Source organism: Schistocerca serialis, chromosome 1 (assembly GCF_023864345.2).
Source record: "Schistocerca serialis cubense isolate TAMUIC-IGC-003099 chromosome 1, iqSchSeri2.2, whole genome shotgun sequence".
NCBI classification, from domain to species: Eukaryota; Metazoa; Arthropoda; class Insecta; order Orthoptera; family Acrididae; genus Schistocerca; species Schistocerca serialis.
In genome coordinates this window covers 255,624,231-255,638,206 of record NC_064638.1, presented here as the reverse complement: position 1 = coordinate 255,638,206, position 13,976 = coordinate 255,624,231, and positions in this window count along the sequence as shown.

Below are 13,976 nucleotides of genomic sequence, written 5' to 3'. Positions count from 1 at the left end.
TTGTCCTTAGGATAATTTAGGTTAAGTAGTGTTAAGCTCAGGGACAGATGACCATAGCAGTTAAGTACCATAAGATTTCACACACATTTGAACACATTTTGAACCTCACATGGACAAGAGAACTTTGATCATTTTCTCGTATGTGTCGATTCCTTGTTGTTTGAAACATCGCCGAGACCAAGTGTGACGTCGCAGGAAGCCGTACTTTTGCTTCATTACAAAGAATGTTTGTAGCTACCTTTGAGCCGCATTTTAATATTCTGCTTTGCTATGGGGAAACGACGAGTTTTCAGAAAAATGACCTTTTAATTCTTTCGCGCAGTGTATTCTCTCGACGGTTGATGTAACACACACGGACATGGCAAGCAAAAAGTTTTGATATTTTGTGTGAGACGTTGTTAACTGCGAAAGTAAGTAGGTGCAGTTCTCGCTCAATGGCCCCAGCAAGCAGTGTCGCACCGGAGGGCAATGGCTACCTCCGATTCCGGTCGTAAGGCGACTTAATTAAAAAATGAAATGGCGCGAGATTCGAGCGCAAGGCGGCCCGGACGGCAGCGGCAAGTTAACGACCGCCGGCAACAGCGGGTGTCTTTCCGCCGCTGCCGAAACCCGCTGCACCGATTTCGGCCCTCTCTGCCTTGTTCGCCGGCACTCCATTCGGCCCTTTCTGGACGACTCGGCCGGCCGTGTTATCACGCGTATTCGTTTTAGGGCGCCGGGAGCGGGCGACGCTCCGCCCGGAGCATTTCCGTAGCGTATGTGCGCGCCTCTGCCGCCTGCCGTCGTACACAGCATACGCCCGATGTCTAAATTAGTCCGTACATTACAAGAGAGCGCGCGGGCAGGAGTCGGCGTGTGTTGGGGATAATTGGCGCGAGGGAAACCGGGAGGGGCCGGAATGGCGGTTTCCTCTCCGATTTTGAAATTGGAAGTCATGTTTAACGGCGGCCGAGTATTAACCCGCTCCCTCGCGCGTCTCTTCCTCCATTCGCCAGCACCAACCAAGCTCTCCCCTCTCTCCCCTCCCTCACCCCCTCCACCCTGTTCCAGCACACCCTGCCGTATAATAGCCGCCCGCGCCGGCAGCTCTCCATGACGCCAGAGTGGGACCGGCTACCTAATTTTTGTCGGTCCCAATTTTGTTTATAGTGTCCGCCCGCTTGCGATCTCCCTCCCTCTTTCTCACTCCCTCCCCCGATTATGCCCATTTCCTGCTGGTCAGACTCCGGGGCCACCCCTCCTCTGTCTGCCGGCACCCTCTCGCTAACAGAGGGAGAGCCAGCAAACCAGCTCTTTTGTCGTAACGGGTGCGGGTAGCGGGTGACCGAGATTATAGCTGGTTGTGATGTCTGATGCTCGTGACGTGCCGTGCCAGTCGATTGCTTTATTGATACAGGCAGTGCACACTCCGCAGTGGTCTGCAATCGGCGCTTTGCTATAAAGGATTTACCTTCACCCTTACCTCTGCAAGGACTGTGAAACGTCTCTATGAAGTCGTTTCATAAGACGCTTGTCGAATTCGGTACAACTTATTCACTTTACTACCTGATTTTAGCTCAATTCATGAACTCTTCCAGAAAGACTGAGCACTCAAATAAGGCCTATTGAATATTATACGTGTGTTTTAATGTGGGATTTCGGTTTCGTTTTGTGAGAGACGCTGAGTTGGTCATCGTCTGCTGGGAGCAGACGATGTTTCTTCTCGTCCGAAAGAGAGCACAGGATGACCAACTTACGTTTCCAATACCTGAACAGAGAGATGTACCCTTGTTAGTCGAAGGCTGTGTCGAAGGCTGTTTTGTGTGTGAGGTTGGTGACGGAGGACTACCACTCTGATAACCGTAGAGCTACGTAATCTCGAAAGAGAAAGGGGCACTCTTCGGTGAACACTTGGTGAGTACGGATCGTAGCTCTTAAGGGGGGGGGGGGGGGGGGTGTTCAGGTGATGGGAAGCAGTTTGAGTTGGGACTTCGTTATGTTTAACTGTTGAAATACTTAAGAACTTCAGCTTAACTAAAGCGTGTGAAGCGAGTTATTTTTCCGAATGTGCCATAATTGTATTGCTTTAAATAGGCGATTTTTGGGTGTTGAGTTAAAAAGTGTGGAAGTTACTTTGTTCGTTTTGAACAACGATGAAGTAGAATTTCAAACGGTAAATGTAATTAGGAATAGCTAGTTAGGATCACTTCAACCGTACGTGAGTGTAATACTGTGTCGAAGCGAGTATGATTTTAAATGATTTTTAATCTTACATTTTGTGGAAGTTGCTTTTGTCTTTGTGTGTCGATTTTGTGCCACGTGTTTGGTAATCAGTGACCCTTCTGGTCCACCATGGCACCGTAATAGGCTTTATTTTAACAGTTTGCTTGTTGAATGAGCTATAATTTCTGCAAGAATATCTGTTCTTTCGTGCGCTGTCTACAAAGTAGCACAAAAGTTTGATTGGGAATGCACCACGTGCTCTAGTTCGGCCGTTTTCAAACAGTAGACGCAGTTAGTATGTTGAATAATTATCGCACAACCTCGTGCATTGGTTAAAACTCTGTCCAGAATAGTGCATGAGTAGAATCGTAATGCGAATCTCACTAAGATATTTTTATGGTATGAATGCAAAGGAGATTATAGTATAATTGTCTCCCACCCCCGTTTTTTGTGTTTCTTCTTGCTGCAGTTAAATTGTGCTCTGTTACATTCTCACGTAAATCTTACTTAAATATTTCTAGTCAGGCACCAGTTATGTGTAGTTAGGATGTGCAACCAAATACTTAGATACAATAAATAATCTATGTTAAAGATAAATTCTGTGGTGTGGATCTTACCTACTTCCAATCCTGAATGAATCAAGTTGTTTCATGCACGACATGGAGCGCTATTTATCTGGTTACTTAAAGAAATTTGCACAGTTGTAGTTAAATTATTAAAGTAATTAAACTAACAATTTTCCAGATCCGTTTTTTTTTCTAAATTATTAGGAAGGGCTTGGGCGGGTGGCGACCCTGAATTTCTGAATTTTTATCGTTATTTGTGTGAGAGAAGCAGCTAGAAATGCGAGATAGCGTATATGGCTCGATGAGAAACGTCGTAGAGATAATAATACGTTACAACTGCAATTTTCTATTGACGATATTAGCTGCAGCTAGTCTGCTGGCACACGACACTACGGATGGATCATGTTGGTAGGTAGGTAGGTGGTTAGTGTTTAACGTCCCGTCGACGACGAGGTCATTAGAGACGGAGCGCAAGCTCGGGTTAGGGAAGGATGGGGAAGGAAATCGGCCGTGCCCTTTCAAAGGAACCATCCCGGCATTTGCCTGAAACGATTTAGGGAAAGCACAAAAAACCTAAATCAGGACGCCTGGAGACGGAATTGAACCGTCGTCCTCCCGAATGCGAGTCCAGTGTGCTAACGGATCATGTTGGCACATTAGTAAGACACTGTTGGGGCGCTCAATACGTAATGCAACACATCTTTCTTCTGGACCAATTCCTATCGAACAAAGCGTAGGTTGTTGTGGGACATCGTGGAATATTCCCCTTGAGACCTTATAGCTTCATGAAGTTCCGATAGTGGCGGACATATACGTAGCCTTCAAAAAGGCGTCTGTAACAGAGATGCGTTCCAAGCAGAGTCACTGATTTACTTTTAGACGAAAACAGCAGAATCGCGGTTATTTGTAGGCACTTGCACAATGTCTGTGGAGACCTGGCGGTTAACAAACGCACAGTGAGTCGTTCGGCGAGGCGTCTGTCACCATCGCAACAAGGTCGCGCAAACCTGTCCGATCTCCCGTGTGTACAGCTGAACTTGTTGCAATGTTGGAACATGCGGACACACTCATTCGAGGTGATCGGCGGATTACAGTCAAATATCTCGATGTACAACTGGACTTCTGTGTTGGTTGTACTGACACATTCGTCCACCAGCTGGGGTACCCAAAGGTGGGTGCCTGCTCGGTTCCTCGCCGCCTAATGTAAGACCATAAAGAGCAACGAAGGACCATCTGTACTGAGTTGTGTTACGAGTCTGTCATTACAATTTTCTATGCATCATCGTCACAGGCGATGAAACATGGGTTCATCACTTGGAACCGGAAACAAAACGGCAGTTCATCGAGTGGTACCACACCACCTCTCGTCTTAAGAAAAAATTCAGAGCCGCATTCTCGGTCTTCTGAGATACCGAAAGGGTTGCTCTGTTTGGCGTCCTCCCTCAAAGTGCATCGATCACCTCTGAAGTATATTGTGCTATTATTGATGCAGCAAGATGTTGGCTCCGACGTCGACTATTCGGAGATACACGCCCTCCCGGTAAGGTGACGTAAGATCGTCTCTTTGAAAGTAAATTATGTTGAAAAATGGGATCTTGTAGCCAAAAAAGTGGGGGATAATTTGCTGTACTAAAATGCTGAATAAAACCGAACTGTTTTCAGAAAAAAATGAGTTGCATTATTTTTTGAATGCTCCTCGTAGAAACGCCTTCGACAGGGTGTCTGGCCACCCAGAAATATGTGTTCCATGTTTGCCCTAAATTTCTTAAGGCAAATACTGGAATAGATCCGTTTCAAAATCGACACAACCAATTTCATCCCCTTGCTTTCTCAGTCCAAATTTGCGATACGTCTGTAGTGAGCTCTCTAATCATCCGTAATTCTTCACCGCTGTACGATGGTTTATCACGAAACGTTCCCCCTACATCCCCTACATATGTTACCATTGTGTCCACGGTACTGACCCCCTTTGTACTGAGGCCACAGTCCGTGTGGGGATCGCAGAAGGATCTTGACGCATCTATGAAGATCATAAATTTCTGTAAACTTTACTGACCTGGCGTCTTCACTTCGAGTTGTGATGGGCAGTGAATCTGATCTTGAACCGGTAGTGTTGGCTGACATGGATTTCTGCTCTGTCTGACTCGGATATTCAGTCTTACGCATACTATTAAGATACAGTCGAAATTTCACATGGGATCCGAGTTATAGGATGACTTTTCCCAACTTTTAATTAAACCAGTTTCGAAACCTTTTGGACTGACGGTGTATATTCCTGGCGCAGGAAAATCAACGTTCTTACAAAGAACACTTGTCATTCGCAATGAACTATTAATAAATTTGTAAATAAGTAACTGGCCTGCACCACTTGCAACCACACTGCTACAGGCAAGGTGTGCATTCTAAGTCTAAACTGGCATGACTGTTCTTTTTTTGGGGTATTATTCGTAGCAACCTGATTATGCACGCAGTGATATGGGCTTTAACAAACCCTATAGTCACATTATTTTAACAAACGTCCCGATGAGTTCACTAAAAAGAAACTTTTTACCCTAGTGCGAATTCTTATTTGGCACCTTCTGTAAGTGTTAAGTTGTGAAGTTATACATTTTGCAGCACAAGCTGTAATGCAGCAGCGAATTATGGAGTGGCAATCTCCGCTTGTTCCACGTCAGCTAAAAGCAGGAGCTCACCAAACAGAAGTTCCTGTGTAAATAGACAAGTGGAATGTCTCCTTGGTCGTTAACACAGATCAATGATGTTAGCTGCCTGCTACACAACAAGTAAGATACTTCGGATGTCAAGAGAATACCCATGGCTGCAAAAGCCAGAAATGATCATCTGGTATGTTAGAAAACCAGGGGAGGAAGAAATCTGGATCTGGACGACACAGAGTAATACTGTCCAGAACTGCAAGTCATTGTTCTTGATTCAATTGTAAACTTATTCCAACTCTTGTCACGGAGTAAAATTGTTAGACCTAGCGATAACGATGGAGGCACTTGACACAGAATAACGTAAAACTATTTCACTTGGATATAAGATACGCACATCAACAAAAGTGTTGCATTACCCAGATCTGTTGTGCAAGAATTGCTATTGTGACTGTTTGTGTACCAGCCGAGCATGAGCCTCCGACGTTGTTTCTTAACAAACACACAGTACTGTGAGTGATACCTATGGGTAGAAGGCCGCACTCTATTGGATTGCAGCTTTATAGTTGAAAATAAATAACCAGCAGGAACGCATTAGACATTCCTGTGAAACAGTACAGTGGACATATATCATGTCACGAAAGACAGTTGCGACCAGTGACTGGGTCCACATCGTCACGTTATGCACAGAAGGCTTGTCTACCATGAAAGTTGCTCGACATGTGCACTGGAGTCAAACTAATGTTATGGGAACTTGGAACTGGTTCCAGATGACAGGTTGTGTTGAAGACTCATACCCCAAAGGCCGTCTTCATTCGACATGTTCACAAGATGATAGGTATCTACGAATTTTGAGTTGAAGGAACCGTGCTGTGAGTGCTCCAGAACCGAATTCGAGAGGCTACAGGACGCAGTGTATCGAATCGGACTCTTAGAAGACGATTGCGTGATGTGAATCTCTATTCCTGACGACCATGGCGAGCGACACGTCGTACACCACAGCTCCATGGATTCTGTTACAGATGGGCAAGAAATCATGCAGAACGGACCCTCCAAGATTAGTGTAGTGGGTTGCTAACGGAGGAAACTCCGATCTGTTTCTATCCTGACAAACGCAGACAGCGTCTTCGGAGACAAATCCGTAACAGCAAACGTCTGCAGTACTGTTCCCACGTGTTCAACAAGGTGATGGAGATGTTCAAAAATGGTTCAAATGGCTCTGAGCACTATGGGACTTAAATTCTTAGGTCATCAGTCCCCTAGAACTTAGAACTACTTAAACCTAACTAACCTAAGGACATCACACACATCCATGCCCGAGGCAGGATTCGAACCTGCGACCGTAGCGGTAGCGCGGTTCCAGACTGTAGCGCCTAGAACCGCTCGGCCACTCCGGCCGGAGGAGAGATGTTCTGGGGTAGCATTACATGTGGCCACGATACACCTACCGTGTTTCTTGAGATCAATCTCACTGCTCTACGATACAAATGGGGCCATCTAGCCAACATTTTGGGACATTTTCATCTTGATGCGTGATAACTAGCACGATCATCGTGGTTTTCTCGTAACACATTCCATTAGCATGCTAGAATCACCGGAATGGATTGGTCTTATTTCTCGGACATAATCCCAATCCAAAATATTTGGGATCGACTGAAACAAGTTGATTTTGGTCGTCGACAGCGCCCAAGTACTGTGCGACTTCCACAGATTCGACATGAAGAGTGGGACAATCTGGACCAGGGCTAGCTTGATGACTTCATCGATGATACGCGTGCATCCGAGAAAAGGGGCGTTGCACCGTTTATTGATTTAGTTCACGGGAAACAGACGATTTTGCTGTGACACACATTATTTGTTTTCTTGATTTGATGATATGGATATATTTCATAAGAATACAAACGCATGATTCAAAGACAGTCATTGTTTTCTGTGCCACGATTTTCGAGAAAGGGGATCATACGAAACTTTTGTTGATTTGTGTATGAGACAGGTGAAATACTCGTTGAATTCAAGAGACTGTAATAATTCCTAATTCCACATATGGCAGGTGGTGGCAGGTCTGAATACTTCCAAGCTATCCGTTTCCGTTTAATAAATTATGGTAGCAAATACTAACATGAATTATTTACAGAAGACGGTAAAGAAGGAGAGAAGCCGACCTTGGGAATGGTCAGCTTCGTTTCTGAAGAAATCTACTAATACAAGAGGCAATACTTGTCTCACAAGATAGGTTGAAGAATGGAATACCTATGATTACGGAATTTGTTTATTTTGAGAAAGTTTTCGACAACTGTGGCTCGAAAACACTTTTTTTAAAAATTTTGAAGGTAGAAAGAATAATAAACACGTAACAAAAGGTTATATGCTACTTGTATAGAAATCGGACTACACTCGTAAAGGTTGAAGACCATGAAATGGAGGCAATTGTTGCGAAGGAAGACAGAGTTGTAGCCTATCTACAATGTTATTCAACCCGTACACTAACTGACAACGGAACCCAAAGAACAATTTGGCGTGGGAACCATACTTCATGGAGAAGAATCAAAAACCTAAAGATTTACCGATGATATTGTAGTCCTCTCAGGGATGGCAAACGAACTATAAGATTTGTGAACAGAATGGATCGTGTCTTGCGAAAAGGTTATAACATATCATGGAAAGTAAAACAACGGTGATGTACTTGAATTACACGTGGAAATGAGATGCTAAGTGCACAACTTTTGCTATTTAGGCAACAAAATAAGGGACGATGTGTGAAGTAGAGAGATTAAAAATGCAGGCAGGCAATAGCAACGAAAACCTGTCCTGAAAAAGAGAAGTATTTTCATGCCTAATATAAATGAAAATTTTCGAGAGTCTTTTCTGAAAGTATTGGTTTGTAAGTGAGACGTTCACCATCAGCATAGTTCAAATAGAGAGAACAGAAGCTTCTGAAATGTGGTGCTACAGAGTAATACTGAATATTGGATATGTAGATCGAATATTTGATGAAGAGATACTGCATCGAACAATGGAGAAAAGAAATTAACTTGATTTGAAGAAGGGGTCAGTTAACAGAACAGATACCCCGAGACATCAGGCAGTATTCAGTTCGGTTATGGAGAGAAGCTATAACGTTACCGGTCGGGTTTGATCTATGAGGTCTTGAATCTCTTATTTGTATCTGTCAGTTGGTATGGAGAAATTGAGATCTGGGGGATCCCTTTATACACTCCTGGAAATGGAAAAAAGAACACATTGACACCGGTGTGTCAGACCCACCATACTTGCTCCGGACACTGCGAGAGGGCTGTACAAGCAATGATCACACGCACGGCACAGCGGACACACCAGGAACCGCGGTGTTGGCCGTCGAATGGCGCTAGCTGCGCAGCATTTGTGCACCGCCGCCGTCAGTGTCAGCCAGTTTGCCGTGGCATACGGAGCTCCATCGCAGTCTTTAACACTGGTAGCATGCCGCGACAGCGTGGACGTGAACCGTATGTGCAGTTGACGGACTTTGAGCGAGGGCGTATAGTGGGCATACGGGAGGCCGGGTGGACGTACCGCCGAATTGCTCAACACGTGGGGCATGAGGTCTCCACAGTACATCGATGTTGTCGCCAGTGGTCGGCGGAAGGTGCACGTGCCCGTCGACCTGGGACCGGACCGCAGCGACGCACGGATGCACGCCAAGACCGTAGGATCCTACGCAGTGCCGTAGGGGACCGCACCGCCACTTCCCAGCAAATTAGGGACACTGTTGCTCCTGGGGTATCGGCGAGGACCATTCGCAACCGTCTCCATGAAGCTGGGCTACGGTCCCGCACACCGTTAGGCCGTCTTCCGCTCACGCCCCAACATCACGCAGCCCGCCTCCAGTGGTGTCGCGACAGGCGTGAATGGAGGGACGAATGGAGACGTGTCGTCTTCAGCGATGAGAGTCGCTTCTGCCTTGGTGTCAATGATGGTCGTATGCGTGTTTGGCGCCGTGCAGGTGAGCGCCACAATCAGGACTGCATACGACCGAGGCACACAGGGCCAACACCCGGCATCATGGTGTGGGGAGCGATCTCCTACACTGGCCGTACACCACTGGTGATCGTCGAGGGGACACTGAATATTGCACGGTACATCCAAACCGTCATCGAACCCATCGTTCTACCATTCCTAGACCGGCAAGGGAACTTGCTGTTCCAACAGGACAATGCACGTCCGCATGTATCCCGTGCCACCCAACGTGCTCTAGAAGGTGTAAGTCAACTACCCTGGCCAGCAAGATCTCCGGATCTGTCCCCCATTGAGCATGTTTGGGACTGGATGAAGCGTCGTCTCACGCGGTCTGCACGTCCAGCACGAACGCTGGTCCAACTGAGGCGCCAGGTGGAAATGGCATGGCAAGCCGTTCCACAGGACTACATCCAGCATCTCTACGATCGTCTCCATGGGAGAATAGCAGCCTGCATTGCTGCGAAAGGTGGATATACACTGTACTAGTGCCGACATTGTGCATGCTCTGTTGCCTGTGTCTATGTGCCTGTGGTTCTGTCAGTGTGATCATGTGCTGTATCTGACCCCAGGAATGTGTCAATAAAGTTTCCCCTTCCTGGGACAATGAATTCACGGTGTTCTTATTTCAATTTCCAGGAGTGTATAATTTTGCGTGATTAAGTCCCGACGCTATGCAAGGCTGTCATTTAATTACGTGCGATTTGCGATCTGTTATGTGTTACTTTCCGATAATAAATCATATTTTTTTCTGATTGCCGTTAAAATATAACGACGATAAGTGTTTGAGATCATTTGGAATAATATTTTAATAAATATGTAGATGGCGTGACGTCATTCGTTTACTCTTAGGAAAAAAAAGTGTTAATTGTGGGTTTATGGACGGTCAGTGTCGGGAACAGTGATTACGATTCCAGAAATAATTCATCGGACGAAGTTCAATTGTACACAATCGTGTAGGGCGAATTATGACCTTGAAAGTGGTTGTAGATGTATGCAGGCTACTTTCGTGACAGGCTACAGGATAGTAAGCGTCGCGAGTGTGTCACGGTACCAAGACTGCTTTCGCGCCGCCGATGGTTTGCTTTAAACTCGCGAAAATACAATTTATGCGAATTCTTAACTATAGCGAAAGGGTAGAATATTTGATGAGCCATTGTGGAGGACGTAAGTTTGGATAGGAAGATCATTTTCAAAATCCAATATAAATCATGTTAATCGAAGTTGCCTAGCAACCCAAAAGCTCATACGTGGTTATTGGGTGGAACAGTGTACTATTTTTCATGCACACATTTACAGTCTACATCGAGGTATGGATGATCTGTGGACGCGAAATAAACGTTTGAAAGCATTTGATTAAACAAAAAGGAAAAATATAAAGAAATTTATTCGTATATTTTGTTATTTCATGAACAGTGATATTTTCTTATAGTGGTGTAGAGCCTTACGTATTATTAATATTGCGACAGACTGATCGTAAGTGCTCTCGTTACAAGTCGTGTTTTGGGTCTGATTAAGAGAAGCTGGTTCTTAAAGTCTCAAAGGTTAATTGAAGAATAATATCACGCTTAAATAATGCAGCATCGAAACCCACTATCTTTATACTTTATTAAGCTAGCTATTCCTGGATCAGGTGATACCGTGACCGTATAGTTGTGTGTTGTCGACAACAAATAGGTGAACACTAACATCAACATTTCTCATTCTCTGATATCGACGAGGGAAAGAAGAGACGTCAACGACGACACGCACGAATAAATATACAAACGTTATACGTGGCGCCTTACAATACAGCAACACAACGGACGTCACGGTATAAAAGCGTGGCAGGGGGGAAGGGGGGGCGGGGGGGGCAGGAGGCGGGGAGGGTATAAGACTGTATAGGAAGAAAAATTCTTGACTACAGTAAACAGGCTGCAGTAGCTATGCAGAGACGACGAAGCCTGCACAGGATAGATCAGCGTGGAGCGTTGTATCCAACCAGTCTTCTGCCTAAAAACTATAACAGCATGATAACATGACCTCTGACCAGACGTTGTCTTATGACAGCAGGGATCCCACAAGCAGAGACTGCTATCTTCAGGCAGACCCGAAATTAAGTTATCCTCTGAAAATGCATTAATTGGCCCAATATTGTAGACAGAGAGGTAAACCTTGACATAGATGCCTGAAATCACATGGGGATTTTTGAAACTAAAAGCGGGTGAGAAACCGGTCAACAGATGACGCTGGACGGCAACAAGTCAGTGAAGCCGCATGAGAATAGTGTATAAAACGGCAGAATTTGGGCTACCAAAAATCCTAGAACTGTCTTTGAAACCCCTTTGTGTGTTGAAGCAGACAGGCTGTGGTGTGGATTTAAAACATTGGAGTGCTGCTTTACAAACCGTCTCCCTGACGGGTGCGAGGTACGCCGATAAGTTAAAGAATCGCATCATCCTCATCCCTGGCTGATAAACCTCCGGTGGAAGTAACGACTTTCAGCAGGATGGCGCTCCACCTCATATTGCTACACGTGGGAGAGAACTCTAGCGCACTTAGTTTGGTGAGGATAGAGTGCCAAGCCGCCACTTCCATTATGCTTGGCCTCCCAGATCCCCAGACCTCGTATATGTGATTGTTGATAATGAGTTTACTTAAAGTTGTCAGTCTACCGCGATCGTCCACCTTCATCAGAGATGCTAAAAGATAACCCCAGCAACAGTTTCTCACCACACCTAGTGATATGCTGCACATTGCAGTTCATAACATTGTTCCTCGACTACAAGTATCGATGACGAATGACGACCTACCTGTTGAGCATTTGTTATAAAGAACATCGTCTTTGCTAAAAATCAACCGTTATGCTAATTGTTTCTTTTGTACCATATGAAGTCTGTTGGTCACTTTGTGCACTTTTTCGGTTTCAATAAAATCTCATGTCATTTCAAACATGTAAGCCAATTTTTACCTCTCTACCTACATTATTCCGTGCATTATTGAATTTTCAAATGTTAACGGACTTTTGGGTCACTCTGTACCTGGCGCATTCTTCGTGATGATGACACAGACTTTCAGTGGCTGACGTCGAAAGGTGAAGGTGTCATCGTCATTTTTTCTGTTTTCCGCCTTTCTCTTAGTTGCTTTAAATTAGTGGAAATATGTTCCGTCTATACAATTAATTGAAGGCAGATTGTTTATTGCCATATGCGTTTTGCTTCTTTTATTTGGGAAGCTTTTCCAGTGGCCTGTAATACATTTTTCCTTTTAGAAACACATTAAACATATTTTGTGGTAGATACACCACGTCATCAAAAGTATCCGGACACCCCAGGTACTCCATACCAGTGACCTCAGTAGTCATTAGACATCGTGAGAGAGCAGAATGGGGCGCTCCGAACGTGGTCAGGTGATTGGGTGTCACTTGTGTCATTCGTCTGTACTGAGATTTCCACACTCCTAAACATCCCTAGGTCCACTGTTCCCAATGTGGTAGTGAAGTGGAAACGTGAAGGGACACGTACAGCACACAAGCGTACAGGCCGACATCGTCTGTTGACTATCAGAAACAGACGACAGTTGAAGAGGGTCGTAATGTGTAATAGACAGACATTTATCCGGACCATCACACAGGAATTCCAAACTGCATCAGGATCCACTGCAAGTACGATGACTGTTAGGCAGAAAGCGAGAAAACTTGGATTTCACGGTTCAGAGGATGCTCATAAACCACACATCACGCCGATAAATGCCACACGACGCCTCGCTTGGTGTAAGAAGAGTAAACATTGGACGATTGAACAGTGGAAAAACGTTGTGTAGAGTGACGAACCACGGTACACAGGGTGGTGGTCCGATGGCAGGGTGTGGGTACGGTGAATGCGCGGTGAACGTCATCTGCCAGAAAATGGAGTGCCAAGAAGCAAAATTCGGGGTCGGTGGTGTTATGGCGTGGTCGTGTTTTTAATGGAGGGGGCTTGCACCCGTTGTTGTTTTGCGTGGCACTATCACAGCACAGGCCTACATAGATGTTTTAAGCACCTGCTTGGTTCCCACTGCTGAAGAGCAATTCGGGGATGACGATTGCATCTTTCAACACTATCGAGCACCTGTTCATAATGCATGGCCTATAGAACGCCGCCGGCCGGAGTGGCCGTGCGGTTCTAGGCGCTACAGTCTGGAACCGAGCGACCGCTACGATCGCGGGTTCGAATTCTGCCTCGGGCATGGACGTGTGTGATGTCCTTAGGTTAGTTAGGTTTAATTAGTTCTAAGTTCTAGGCGACTGATGACCTCAGAAGTTAAGTCGCATAGTGCTCAGAGCCATTTGAACCATATAGAACGCCTTTGGGGTGTTTTGGAACGCCGACTTCGTGCCAGGCCTCACCGACCGACATCGATACCTCTCCTCAGTGCAGCACTCCGTGAGGAATGGGCTGCCATTCCCCAAGAAACCTTCCAGCACCTGATTGAACGTATGCATGAGAGAGTGGAAGCTGTTATCAAAGGCTAAGTATGGGCCAACACTATACTGAATTCCAGCATTGCCGATGGAGGGCGTCACGAAGTTGTAAGTAATTTTCAG